Source organism: Taudactylus pleione, unplaced genomic scaffold (genome assembly GCF_031769625.1).
Source record: "Taudactylus pleione unplaced genomic scaffold, aTauple2 ptg000128l, whole genome shotgun sequence".
Classification (NCBI taxonomy): domain Eukaryota; kingdom Metazoa; phylum Chordata; class Amphibia; order Anura; family Myobatrachidae; genus Taudactylus; species Taudactylus pleione.
The window spans coordinates 6,333,441-6,348,034 of NW_028284530.1; the positions used below are offsets into that span (position 1 = coordinate 6,333,441).

The following is a 14,594-nucleotide window of genomic DNA, read 5'->3' on the forward strand; positions in this document are numbered from 1 at the left end:
TAGATAGATAGATAGATAGATAGATAGATAGATCGTTCTGACAATGTGTTTCTCATTGTCTGTCTCATTGTACAGCCAGTGTCTAGCTCGTGCTTGTTCTGTATCTGCCTCACTGCTGCTGCTTAGTATCTTCTATCTATACCTGCTGCAGCCTGGTGCGTGACGTCACACTGTATTATGCTAATATAGGCTGAGCTCACCGGGCTCTCTACCAATGAGCACTGAGCGAGCTGCCCACCTGCCAGGAAGAGAATTCCATCATTCCGCACATTCCTACTGCTGCTGCGGAGAGGAGCTTCCCGGGGCCCCCCGCCGCCAAGCGCTCAGCAACTCACCGGGGCCCCCCGCATTCAACACATACAGGGGCCACTCGCCCCGCTCTCAGCAACCCAACGGGGCCACCCCGCCGCTCCGGACCCAGCAACTGAACGGGGCCGCTCCGCACTCAGACACTCGCCAAGGCTCCCGTGCCTCCCCGCACTCTGCCACCCACCGGGGCCCTCCGCCGCCCTGCACCCGGGGTTCCCTCCTGCCAGTCATTCACCTCCTATCACCAGCTGCTATTCTCCTAGAACAGTTGGGACCTGTGACACCTCCACTATTCCTAACTGGAGTCATCCGTAAATCAACAGTGGATTACCAGCCTTGTGGATCCCCAGATCCTCCCTGGATCACAGCCCAGCGTTGGCTCCCCCCGGGGCAGCCCTGCATTACAGGCTCCAGCAGGTTGTATTCGCATAAAGTTGCTACTCTGGTGAGTAATGACTGATGAGCAGAATGTAATGTGTGTACTACTTAATGTGTGTTATTCCTATATACAGACCGCCCTTAATGTGTATTGTGTGTGCAGTATCATTGTTTATTGTGTATACACACGGTGTGCAGTATTAGTTATTGTGTGTGCAGTATGTTAGTGTGTGCAGTATTGGTTATGTATTGTGCGTGTATACAGTGTTCGGTATTAGTTATTGTGTGTTGTACAGCCCATGACTGTCACTTTGTGTTCTATGCACAGAGCTGGTCCTGTAACGTGATACACACTCTGCATCTGTTAGGAATGGAGTCTTTTGTTGTGTTGCACCCATCTGTACAGCATGCCCATATCACTGGACACGATAATATTATTATTGCATGTTATATATACTGTCCCAGGCTTCTGTCTTACTTTCTATGCAATGCACAGCCGGGGCTGGGAATTTCCACTAGTCCAGGTCCAAGGAAGAAAATCCTGAACTTTCTCTCCAATAATCTCCTTAACTCCTTTCTGCATTGCTATGAATTAAATGTGGGTTAGTTTAGTCCTTACTTCATACTGCAGTATGTATCTTATATGTCATATTCCACTACTTCCAGGCATGTGCATTGTACAGTGTCTGATGATTCAGTAAAGGAACCTCCCTAGATTCATAGTACCTGCAGCCGGGAGAATCATGTGCTTAGTGTCCTAGCTGTCTAGACTAGAGGTCAGCTGGCCAGGAGAGGGTTACACTGCAGCCTGGAGTCTGAAGGTAAAGGCTGCCTGAGGTTTTCACATGTCACTGGGGGAGGAGGAGGCAGCAGCAATCCCTCTCCTGTCTCTCACATGTGGGGGAGGGCTGCTGCTGCTGTTGGGAGCTTTGGCTCTGATTGAAGGAAGTTAGAGAGGAGTTGTTTGTATTTTTGTCTGTGCTGCTCTCTGTCCTGGTAAGTCCTGTATGTATGGAGAATGATCTGTGTGGGGTGATTCGAATTAACAAGTAGGGGGTCTGTGAACAAAGCATGGTGTAACAGCTTTTTCCCATGTCCTGGGTGAGTTCTGATACTCTCCTCTTATGTAAATGACTCCTTAACTCAGTCTTTCCCAAACTCTGTCCTAAAGGCACCCTAACAGTCCAAGTTTAAGGATATCCATACTTAAGGTAGTTTGACTGAACCATCTACTCAAGCAAATCTGGACTGTTGTACCTTGGGAACTGAGTTTGGGAAACCCTACCTTTTAACAGATGTAATATGTTATTAAGAGCATCTGTGCATTGGGGCAACCGTCAGTCCATGGAACAATATGTACCCATTGAGAAACGCATTTAAATTATATGCTTGTGACTTGTTTCTGTCATACAATGTTATCACACAACAGGGCCGAAACTAGGGTAGTGCAACCTGTGCCGTGGCACAGGGCATCGCAGGTCAGGGGGCGCTGTTTGGGCCTGTCATTTTTCTGTTTATTATAATTCTCACTTGTAGCTTTCTCTTATTTTATCCCCAGCATCTCCTGGCCTCCCCTATCTCTTCCCTGGCCCTTTTTTGGGTGTGTTATCTACCTATTTAAAAAAATACTGGGGTGCCAATGCTCTTTCTGGCACAGGGCACCAAAAAGTCTAGTTCCGGATCTGTCACACAAGATATGGCTCTTCCATTATACAAGCCTGGGCATTTTCATTTGTTTTCTCTATTCAAATCGCCTGTGATTTGCATGGCTGGGGCCTGCGTTACAGTGCAGGCATTTATAAAAACAAAAAAAGTAAGGATTGCCAACTATGCAAAGTAGACTACTTAAAAACCAGCAAGTGTGACTGTCACCGTTGTCTTTGTTTGTCTTTCTATTAACAGATGGGTCATAGTTTTTGAGGGGTAATTCTCTTCAGCCTGATGTGCTGCCGGACTTGACCGCATATTATGGTAGGCAGACTGCCTTCCTCCTACCCTTGCAGCGACACCTCCGTGCAATTTGCACTGTATTGAATTCCTGTCTCTTTAGGTCTGTGGATACCAATACCTCTCCCTCTCCTGCTTTAAACTTCCTTATTTATGTTAAATCCTGTCTTGCTTTCTATGGCACAGTTCTCATTCTGGAAGTGATCACACATGTAACAAACCCCTTATGCTTACCTTGAGATGGACAGCAAGTGTATTTATTTATTTTTAAATCTACTTAAGTGCTGTGATATTGGACAATTGACCCAACATTGCAGCATGCGTGCCTCTCAAATAATCACAGGGGGCGGGATACACTAACATAGTGCACTACTTACCGCCACACACTGCATCCCTACTGATCGCATATGCACTAACATATGCGATCAGTAGCACAAAGGAAAGCTTTTCCGATAAGAGCTGTCCTTTGCGATCTGCCCTGCGCCGTGGACTTCCAGGTTCATGACCCTACTAGTCCGTCTGCGCATGCGCAGAGTGACACGGTTGCTGCGGGGCATGCTGGGAGGGATCCGATTGGATCCCTCATGCCAGAGCGATGCGGTAGAAGCCTATAGGCTTCTATAGGGTAACACCAGCAATAGCTGGCGGCGTTACCCTCCGCATCAGAAACCCGGTGGCCACACATTAGTACATATGGAAAATGCGGTAAAACCCCAGAAATGGGGGTTTTATCGCATTTTTCATTTAGTGCATCTCGCCCAGTGTCCGGTGTATACAAAATGTATTAGCACGTTAACAGATATGTTAGTAAAAGCAATTGGAGGGTCATCCTCCAGCGACGGCACATTTGAGCCGGTTGCACATACAACCAGGCCTTCTGCATTTTGTTATCGCAGGTGTGTTTCAGAATTGGGCACTGCTCCTGTGGGTCTGTGCTTGGGCCTGTATGTGGCCAGCATAATCACTGATTTCTTGTTGTAAGCAAATGATTCCTTTTCCACTGTGTCTTCTGACTAAAAGGACATTATGTAAGTAATAAGAAAATCCTTAAAAATAAATACTGGCCACAGGCACCATTATCGCCTGTAATTATTTATTACCAGTTATTTATATAGCGCACACATATTCCGCAGCGCTGTACAGGGAGAATATTTGTCCATTCACATCAGTCCCTGCCCTAGTGGAGTTTATTTATTAACAGTTTCTTATATAGCGCAGCATATTCCGTTGCGCTTTACAATTGGAAACATTGATAGAACAAAACAGGGTAATAACAGACAGACATAGAGGTAAGAGGGCCCTGCTTGCAAGCTTACACTTTATGGCCCTGATTCAGAGCCGGACGCTCTGACCAGAGCACTCGCTCTGAATCAGGGCCCACCTCCATTAATATGGAGCGTCCTCCTGGACGCTCGTATAGCTGTGGGTCACCACCCACAGCATATACGAGCATGCAAAATGATGGTCGCGATGGTCTTGACCATCGTGACCATCGGAACTGCAAGGAAAAGCCTGCGGTTGAGTTTCTCAACCGCAAGGCCAGGAGTGATTTTGGCTCTATCAGAGCCAAAATCACTCCCACTGACATCACTAGTGGGAATAGATACAGTTGTGAAAGTGGGAATCTGTATGAAATCCTGACACTCGGGATGCCTGCTGTAAATATGCCAACAGCAGCATCCCGATGCTCAGGATCCCGACAAGGGTCCAGTACGTATGTTAACCATCCCCCATTCTTCCCCAACCCTCTGTTCCTACATGGTAACACTAACCCTCATCGTAAGTGCCTAACCCAACCCCGGGGGTACCTAACCCTCTACACCCCTAGCCTAACCCTAACACCCCCTCACCCTTCCTTGACGCTGAAACCTAACCCTCTCCCCACCCCCCCCCACGGCTAAGACCTTACAAGCCCCGCTATATTTACTATCGTCATCCTGGCTCTTGGGATTCCAGCGTCGGGATGTCCACTACTGTTGGTCTTCCGGCACCTGTGTTCTGGCCGGGTAGCAGCATTCCCGCGCCGGGATTTCATCAGCCGGGATGCCGGTTGTAGGTATGTTAACTACATCCTGTGAAAGTGCATAGTAATCTGTGTAAATCCTCCAGTTATTTTAATATGCACATGGAATGAAAAAAGTGTGCCTCTTTTCCCATACATGTTCATGACTAAAATGGGTAAATAATTATTTTCAGTGGATTGTGAACTTTTTGTTGCAAAGTAAACTTTTCTTTCTTTTTAAAGAACCAAATTCTTAGTAATTTAAAATGAAAAGTCAATATTTGAAAGACAATATGTGAAGAATCTGAATTGGTCTGCCTGACTTGTTGAGCCTTTCATGTTATTTTGTCTCCTACAGTAGTTCTGTTGGTGTGATGAAATGTTCTAGAGGCGCTTGTGTCAGATTCTGTATTGTACTAGTACAGTCAGGTGCATAAATATTGGGACATGGACAGAATTTTCATATTTTGGCCTCTATTCACCACCACAATGGCTTTGAAATGAAACAAACAAGATGTGCTTTAACTGCAGACTTTCAGAATTAATTTGAGGGTAATTACATCCAAATCAAGTGAATGGTGTAGGAATTACAACGGTTTCTATATGTGCCTCACACTTTTTAAGGGGCCAAAAGTAATGGGACAAACTAAACAATCCTAAATCTAACTTTCACTTTTTAATACTTTGTTGCAAATCCTTTGCAGGCAATTACAGCCTGAAGTCTGGTACGCATAGACATCACCAGACGCTGGGTTTCAACCCTGGTGATGCTCTGCCAGGCCTCTACTGCAAAGGTCTTCAGTTCCTGCTTGTTCTTGGGGCATTTTCCCTTCAGTTTTGTCTTCATCAAGTGAAATGCATGCTCAATCGGCTTCAGGTCAGGGGATTGACTTGGCCATTGCATAAGATTCCACTTTTTAGCCTTAAAAAAACTCTTTGGTTGCTTTTGCAGTATGCTTCGGGTCATTGTCCATCTGCACTGTGAAGCGCCGTCCAATGAGTTCTGAAGCATTTGACTGAATATGAGCATATAATATTGCCCGAAACACTTCAGAATTCATTCTGCTGCTTTTGTCAGCAGTCACATCATCAATAAATACAAGGGAACCAGTTCCATTGGCAGCCATACATGCCCACGCCATGACACTACCACCACAATGCTTCACTGATGAGGTGGTATGTTTTGGATCATGAGCAGTTCCTTTTCTTCTCCATGCTCTTCTCTTCCTATCACTGTGGTACAAGTTGATCTTTGTCTCATCTGTCCATAGGATGTTGTTCCAGAACTGTAATGGCTTTTTTTAGATGTTGTTTGGCAAACTCTAATCTGGTCTTCCTGTTTTTGTGGCTCACCAATGGTTTACATCTTGTGGTGAACACTCTATATTCACTCTTGTGAAGTCTTCTCTTGATTGTTGACTTTGACACATATACACCTACCTCCTGGAGCGTGTTCTTGATTTGGCCAACTTTTGTGAAGGGGTTTTTCTTCACCAGGGAAGTAATTCTTCTGTCTCCACCACAGTTGTTTTCTGTGGTCTTCCGGGTCTTTTGGTGTTGCTGAGCTGTCAGGTGCGTTCTTTCTTTTTAAGAATGTTCCAAACAGTTGATTTGGCCACACCTAATGTTTTTGCTATCTCTCTGATGGGTTTGTTTTGATTTTTCAGCCTAATGATGGCTTGCTTCACTGATGGTGACAGCTCTTTGGATCTCATATTGAGAGTCGACAGCAACTGATTCCAAATGCAAATGTCACACCTAGAATCAACTCCAGACCTTTCACCTGCTTAATTGATAATGGAATAACGAGGGAATAGCCCACACCTGTCAATGAAATAGCTTTTGAGTTGATAGTCCCATTACTTTTGACCCCTTAAAAAGTGGGAGGCACATATAGAAACCGTTGTAATTCCTACATCGTTCACCTGATTTGGATGTAATTACCCTCAAATTAAATCTGAAAGTCTGCAGTTAAAGCACATCTTGTTTGTTTCATTTCAAAGCCATTGTGGTGGTGAATAGAGGCCAAAATATGAAAATTCTGTCAATGTCCCAATATTTATGCACCTGACTGTATATTCTTAGGGCTCGATTCTATTCAGCGCGATGTAAATAGCTCCGGGAGTTAGCTCCCGGAGCTATTCAGTACACCGCGCTGACAAGTCCGACTAATGATTTCCTCTCTCATCCCTCCCGGGATGAGAGAAGAAATCCGACAAAAGTCCCGGCGCGAGGCTGTTTTCTGCCCTCAGCGCCGGGAAAACAGCCTCGCGCCGGGAAGTTAGGTCGGGGAATGCCCGTAATCGCGCCTAAACACCCTGTTTAAGGCGCGATAACGAGCCTTCCGCGACCTAACAGCGTGATGAATTGAATAGCTCTGGGAGCTATCTCCCGGCGCTATTTACATCGCGCTGAATTGAATCGTGCCCTTAGTATTGCGTTTATACATGAATCTGGTGACCCTCCCACAGAAAGTCCTGATCACAGTCTAATAACAGTACAAAATGCTGAATGTTTTTGTCCCCAGACTACAAATTATCAACCTACCCTGAGCATACTAGCTTGAAAAAAAAAAAGGGCAGGGACGCCACTGACATTTTAGTACCCATCAATTGCTTTTGTAAAGGTTTGTATATCTATACTAATATTATAAGAACATTGTTTCTGTCTGTTCCAAGTTGCCACAAAAACGACTGAACCGATTTCCATGAAAACTGCATAATTTTGTAGTGGAAACTCATAGAAATAACCTGCACTTTGTTTCATCTCGATCAGTCAAGTAAAACCTGAGCCATAACAAAAACAAAATTAATTGTCATCATCAGTGCAAGAGATAGGTGTGGCACCATGCTTGCGGCCGGTAAGAGGTGGGGGGTGAGGTGCTTTGGGCCTGCGGTCACTTGAATAGGAGGCTACATAGCAGTCTGTGCACAGGGCATACAGTGACATTGGTGTGAGTGGTGGGTGAATAGGAGGCTACAAAGCAGTCTGTGCACAGGGCACACAGTGACATTGGTGTGAGTGGTGGGTGAAGATGCTGCTGCCACCAGTCTGTATAGCGCTGCTGGTCACGTGGGACAGTCCTACGACAGGGCCACTATGCAAAGCAATACAACTATAGCACCTCAAATGAGAAAAAATGTTGGCAGAAGCTACTTCATCGTGGGTGAAGCCCTGGGCAACAGCTAGTGTTTGGAATAAGGGTGGCAATTTTTTTTTGGCTTGTAATGTTGATTATCTGGCACCCAAAGAGTAAAACATTGCCTACCCTTGGTCTAGATCTGTGTTTCCCAAACCCAGCCCTCATCACCTACTTACAGTCCAGACGTTGAGGATATCACTACTTCAGCACAGGGGACTGACGTAATAAGCCACCTGTGCTCATGCATAGATATCCTTAGTACATGGACTGTAAGTGGGCCATGAGGACTTGGTTTGGGAAGCACTGGTTTAGATTAATATGTTTTAAAATATCAGTTTATAAGAAACTATTGAAGTGCATCTGTCACCAGCACTGTTCCCTAACGCAGAGTTTGTGGACCTGTGCCTATTGGGATCTTGTTACTTCTGCTTGGAGAAGTGGAACAGGGGAAGGAAAGCTCTGCCTGATTTATAGTAAGAGCATGTTTATGCACATTCGGATCATGCTACAGGACATGTGCAAAGGAACAGTAATGGTAATGCCTCACTGGATGCAGTCAATAAGCCGGCAGTTAAAATGCCAACCGCCGGCTTCCAGACTCTCTAATCCAGGCAGGGGACTAATGACAGGCGTCAAAATTCTGACGCCTGTCATTATATCTACGCCGGGAGCCCGACGCCCTGCATATCGAATGAAGGTGCGCCGATAGCCGTGGGGGAAGAGGGCTAGGTTAGGGGATCCTGGGGGGGACTTAGGGTTAGGCCCCCCAGGGAGGGTTAGGGGAAAGAGGGGTTAGGCACCACTCGGGGGGAGGTTAGGGTTAGGCAGCCCCCAGGGAGGGTTAGGTTTAGGCTGCGGGGACGGGTTGGTTTAGGCACTTAGAGTGGGGGGTTAGCCTAAGGGAGGGTTAGGGGAGGGAAAGGGTTAGCAATAGGAAAAAAAACCTTACCTTGTCGGGATCTTCATCTTCTAGCTTCCGACGTCGGTATTAGGACCGCCGAGCACACGTCCGGCAGTATTTAATACCGATTCCTGCCTCACGTAGGTTGCGGCATGACTACCACCACACACATCTCTCACCCCCGGCATCTCTTGCATAGGAGAATTTTGTAGTAGGTAAGTATGATTAGTATTTATTCGATTGAAAGCTTTGCCTGCTTTTGGGCACAACTTTTGATCCTACTCCCCTCCACTTTCTCCCGAAATCATAGATGTTACCTACATAGATGTTACCCAGCACGGTTTATCTGACTATTCCCTCTGCTGTTCACAACTCGGCAGGATCCAGTCCCTACTGCCCTATGCAATGCATAAGAAGATAAGCACTTTATTCTGCCCTGTGGAATAGGCCTGGAATTGTTCTGCTCCTTTGTACATTTATATGCTACACAAAGGGCGTTGATTGGTTGCTCAACAGTGCCCTTTCCTTTGTGTCAATATTGGGCCAAATACCCGCTCACAGAAAGTGCCATACAATCAGATGTGGGCTAGCTTTCCTTCTGTTGTACCTTGCTGTGGCTGGCAGTGAATGAATGTTAAATGTAACCATCTGCATTGTTTTAGTGTAGCTGTCCCTTTTGGATAGGGTGCTGATTGCTTGCTTGCCTTTTTTCTTTCACTCACTGTTGTTCTGTTTCTGAATGCATTGTTGCTGTAGCATTGATCAGTTCCTGTGGCGTGCACAGAATGCCTTACATTTTCCACATTCTCTTTGGAAACAATTTCTGGAAGTTCAGTGACGGAACTTTCTTCCAGTAACAGATGAGACGCCCGCTTCTGCGTCAGATGTGTCTCTGGAATGTACCATGTGGGAAGTGAGGCAATAATTAGCTGCGGTGTCCCAGTGCTTTCCTCTGTTTATTATGGAATACAGGAGGCGGAGGCTTCTCTGTACACAGGATTTTTTTTTTCTCTTTATAGAGCTCTATATGTGATCCTTATTATCTGGACTGTGTGTGGTGCTGCACAATCCCCTTTATTTTTTTTTTTTTTGTTGTTGTTTCTGCAGTTCTACATAGGCACTTTCATCATGATGATAAAAAATAAAAGAACACAATTTAAAGTCGGATCGGCTCACCCATTGTGACCTCATGTCCCTTGTAAAACCTCTGAACCTATTGAATCCCAAGTTGTATGCTGAATGGTAATTAGACCTAGGCCCCAGGCTGACGCCCTTCGTATATTCCTCTTCTTTAAAGCAAGCTTTCAATGGAATGGTAGAACTACTAACTTTGGCGCATTTATTACAGAATTTAGCTGGCCCATAAAAAGGCTTCATTATTTGTTCTTGTAGGGGTTTTGACAGGCGGAGAATTATTAATTTATACAAAAGATTGACGATTGCACTTCTTTGGGCAGCACAGATGGTGTAATGGTTAGCATTACTGCCTCACAGCACTGAAGATGCGGTTATTTTTCCCACTATGGCACTAACTGTATGGAGTTTGTATATTCTCCCTGTGCTTATGTGGGTTTCCTCCGTGAAAGGTCAGAAACACATTAAGCTGCTCGTTTATAGACGGATTCTTGTTATTCCAGGTGACCGGCAGAACGTGGCTCTCTGTGCCTTACCAGATGGGTTATCCGGAAATCTTGTCTGTTCATCATCTGGCTTTCCAGACTCACGGACCTTGCTGCAATTCTTAAAGATATTGTATAAAAATTACCTTCAGGCTGTGTGTATAAGGTGTATATGATACGTGAATTTCATGTATGTTCACAAACTTTGTTTGAGCCACTAAATTATAGAAAATATTGTATAAAATGACAGGCTGTGTGTATAAGGTGTACATAATACATGCATTCTGTGTTTAGATTTTGGTCCCATTCCAAAGTTCTCATTATGGTATGCAAATATTCCAAAATACTGAATATTCCGCTGTCCAAAATACCCCTGGTCCCAGGCATTCTGGATATGGGAGACTCAACCTGTATATCTAAAATGTACAATATTTTATTGACTTGTATACCATAAAATATAGGGACTGGACTGTTTTTGTCTTTTTTTTTTTCCCATTTATTTTTTTTAAAGTGACTAAGTAGATCTGTCACTTCTACACAACATCGTGTTAAATAATTACTGTATTGGAAAACTATAAATAAAATAGTTTCAATTACTCTGTACTACCCCTATAAATATCAAATAAGTTCACATCTCCTAGGCAGGTGGGGACTTGGTGGGCTGTTTGGAGTCAAACATGCCTGTCTGTCGGCTGTCAGACGATGTGGCTATACAGTATATTGTGTGGCCGCACAGTTACTTCGTATAATGGCTTTTGTCATACCAGGCCACTTCTAGGTGTAGATTTACAAAAGTGATGTTGTTGCCCATAACAATCAATCAAACACACAAGCCATTCGTTTACTACATTCTAGAAATTGAGGGTACTGTAATTCCTCCACTGTTGTGAAACCAAACTTAGATAAATTTACTCCCATAGGTGTTGGGCTCCTTGCATGCACCTTTGGGAATAGCTGAAACTATCCTCCAATGAATGTGCTGGAAACTGTCTTCTGGCCAAAGATCCTGTTCAGCATGTCAAGAGACGGTGTGAGGTTGGGGGACAGGGTAGTTATACTTTTGAGTTGCCACCAGATATCTGATGTCTACATTTTATCTCAAATAGCCCATGTTGGCATTGGTCTACCAGGTAAAGCCAGCATCTGCATTTTAGATGGGCCTACAAAACAGGGGTGTTATTGAACTGTCCGTTTCCTGGGCGTGCATAACTAGCCACTGCGATTGCATACACAGCTTGAGTACTCACTGCGTGCGACGAGACTTGCAGTTTCTGTGGCTGCTCAGACCTGGTGTAAATGTTGCGTGAGTGGCCGATGTGTGTCGATGTATATGCAGAGTGTGAGGTAGTACGGCTATGAGAAAGCAGCAGTGGGCGTCTTCATCCCCGATGAGCAGGCATTGGCATACATTCGCTGCTGTGTACGCAATAGCGATCCTTACTGAATTAAGCCTCGTGTTTGCACTAGTACTCATGAGAATGCTTCCTGTGTTGTATGTTGGTTAGTAGAATGTTCTCTGTATTGTATATGGTTTTATTAAGATCACCTTGTGTAGAGTTTACTAAATCAATTATTTTCTTTTGTAATATTGGTTGTTAGAATGCTGTATACATTGGGGTCAATTCAATTTAATGCGAATTGAATAGCGCTGGGAATGAGCTCCCGGAGCTATTCAATTCAGCGCGCGCTGCTAAGCCCAACTAAGGATTTCTTCTTGCATGCCTCCTGTGATGTGAGCAGAAATCTGACAAAAGTACATGGGCGATGCTGTTTTTTACCCTTAGCACGGCGGAAACAGCCTCGCGCCGGGAAGTTTAGTCGGAAAATTCCCGTTCTCACGACTAAACGCCCTGTTTAAAGCACGGGGGCGGGTTAACTGGCATTCCCTGACCTAACAGAGCGCAGAATTGAATAGCTCCTGGAGCTCCTTCCCTGCACTATTCAATTCGCGTTGAATTGAATCGAGCCGATTGTAAAGGGGTCACTAGGTTATTCTCAGCATTAATTAGTAGGTGGGACTGTTATATTTGATTATAGCTCTTTGCTTTACATATATCTGGTTGGCTATATAAAACCTCACCCTCATTCTAAAATACACACCCATATTTCTGTTGTACTGGTCCATGGCACAAGAGCTTGAACCATGTTCTCACGTTTGCCCCACAGGCCGGAAGTTGCCAGCCCTCTCCTGCGGACAGGTTTAAAATTCATGAGAATGTGTCATCATGAGATTAGCGTCTCAGTATATTAAGCCTACACTACACATTTAACTCTTTAATTGCTATGGGTGAGTGTACCTTGACCCTTGACTTCTATATGTGAATATGTATTTTAATGACCCTCCTCTGCCCAATAGCAAATGGTATTTGTTGATCATGTGATCAGCATGCACTATATACACTACATAATAGTGTAAAATAAAAGGAAATTATGGTATTTTTTATTTTATTCCTCAGGCTCAGAAGAAGTTTTAGCTCTTTACGTGATACCATTATATATTTTCCAAACTTTATTTGATAGATCTATAAGTGATGTATCTTTGTTTCCTGTTATTGTGCCACCTTGAGGACACACTTGTGCATTTAAATCTTGGGTTACAAAGTAGAATGACAAGTTTTAGTAAATAGCATGACTTGTTGACCTGCCGATATCAATAAGCCACATGTATACACTCCACTTATTTGAAATTATAGAAAATCTCTCTGGTATTTTGGGTGCAATTTCTTTGCAGTGCAGACTTGTAGAAATTTTGTTTATGGAAAACACAATAGCTTATGGAAATAAAAGCTATGATTTTTGTAGGTATAGGTACTGCATGTACGTGGGGGTTAGGGTGCAGTTTCTGTAGGTATAGGTACTGCATATACGTAGTGTTCACTCTAGTTCCGGCGGCAGGTAGGGCGCCGGAGCTAGAGAGGGCAACCTTGTGTGCGCGCCCAAAAAGGGGGCGTGGTCATGAAAAGGGGGCGTGTCTATAAGACGCGTCCCCTTTTCGTCATACTTGGGGGCGTGCCCGGCACTTACGGACAGGCCGGGCAGCCCCCAAGCGCTGCAGAAAGGGAGAATAGATGCCGGGCGCATGCGCCCGGCGTCTATTCTCCGGCGGTGACCGGGTCACCGCATGTTTGTCCACCCGCGGGACACTGCGTCCCGCGGGTGAGAACGGCACCCGCAGGCTGTGAGGGCAGGGCGCTTCTTGCCCTCCTCCTGCCTAAAACAGCCTAGCGGGAACGCTATATACGTAATGGTTAGAATGCAGTTTCTGCAGCGATAGGTATTGCATGTACGTGGGGGCTTAGAATGCACCTTCTGTAGCTATAGGTGCTGCATGTACGTGGGGGCTTAGAATGCAGTTTCTGTAGCTATAGGTACTGCATGTACGTGGGGGCTTAGAATGCAGTTTCTGTAGCTATAGGTACTGCATGTACGTGGGGGCTTAGAATGCAGTTTCTGTAGCTATAAGTACTGCATGTATGTGGGGGCTAGAATGTAGCTATAGGTACTGCATGTACGTGGGGGCTTAGAATGCACCTTCTGTAGCTATAGGTACTGCATGTACGTCGGGGCTTAGAATGCAGTTTCTGTAGCTATAGGTACTGCATGTATGTGGGGGTTAGAATGAAACCAGCTGAAAAAGTGCCCAACTAATCTTGGCACAGGGGTGAGGAAAAATCTTGCACACGAAAGGGTAAACTAATTGTGTGATATACTACTGACTGCTTGTAAAAATATTTCTCCTTCAAGATAACATTTAGAAAAATATTTTCTCTGTACAATGAGAGCTGGTAGTTGAATATTTTAAATACTTTTTTTTTATTTTTATGTTGGGTAAATAAATTGGGAACAAAAAGCAGAATTCCTCTTATGTATTCGACAGATTGCTCCCCAGGGATCCCCGGCCTGGACTGCCTAGCGGTCAGAGGTATTGCTTCGACTGGGGGACCCAGTGCATGGGCTCCCCTGGCTTGTGGCATTACCCCCCAAAAGTCTGGTGCTGGTTCTGGATAATACAGGGAGACCCTACGCATCTTCCCCCCCCCCACCCCACCCCTAAACCTAAACTTTTATTCACTTTTTTTTTTTTATAGCACAGGTGCATGGACGGATCTTGCTGATCCGTCCATGCATCTGTGTCTTATTGTGGTTTTTTTTTTATTCTTATTTTTAGATGCAAGCTACACGGATAGCACTGATCCGTGCGTGCATCTCTGAATCATTTATTTTACACAGATGCCTCCATCACGGATCTCGCTGATCCGTATATGCAGTCACCTATCTTTAGATCTTGCACAATAG

At 44.8% G+C, this 14,594-nt stretch overlaps 1 protein-coding gene across 2 annotated transcripts in view; it reads left to right on the plus strand.

Annotated features, from left to right (window-relative positions):
* Positions 1-225: 225 nt before the first annotated feature.
* Positions 226-14,594, plus strand: part of VGLL4 (vestigial like family member 4) — a 106,272-nt gene continuing 91,903 nt past the window's right edge. The window contains exon 1 of one of the 2 annotated variants that reach the window (XM_088472721.1): positions 226-754. The gene's annotated coding sequence lies outside the window, so the exon portion shown is untranslated. Of the gene's footprint in view, positions 755-1,551; positions 1,684-14,594 lie in introns of those variants that run through there. The other variant, XM_088472720.1, reaches the window with a different exon arrangement.